This window comes from Benincasa hispida, chromosome 6 (assembly GCF_009727055.1).
Source record: "Benincasa hispida cultivar B227 chromosome 6, ASM972705v1, whole genome shotgun sequence".
Classification (NCBI taxonomy): Eukaryota; Viridiplantae; Streptophyta; class Magnoliopsida; order Cucurbitales; family Cucurbitaceae; genus Benincasa; species Benincasa hispida.
In genome coordinates this window covers 21,520,994-21,521,244 of record NC_052354.1, presented here as the reverse complement: position 1 = coordinate 21,521,244, position 251 = coordinate 21,520,994, and positions in this window count along the sequence as shown.

Below are 251 nucleotides of genomic sequence, written 5' to 3'. Positions count from 1 at the left end.
AAGACCGCTTTCGGCTAACGGCCTCCGGTGGGGTTTTAATTGCTTGTTGAGGTTTTTTTTTCCCCTTACCAAGGCACTGCCTATGAGTCGCCGGGCTTCATTCTTTCAACAGGACGCGGTTCAGAGTCTCTGGTCCTCCTCCCACTGCTGGAGCTTACGGTTTCCCATGTTCTACTTTACTCCCCGATGGGGGTTTCTTTCACCTTTCCCTCACGGTACTTACTTCACTATCGGTCACACAGGAGTATTTA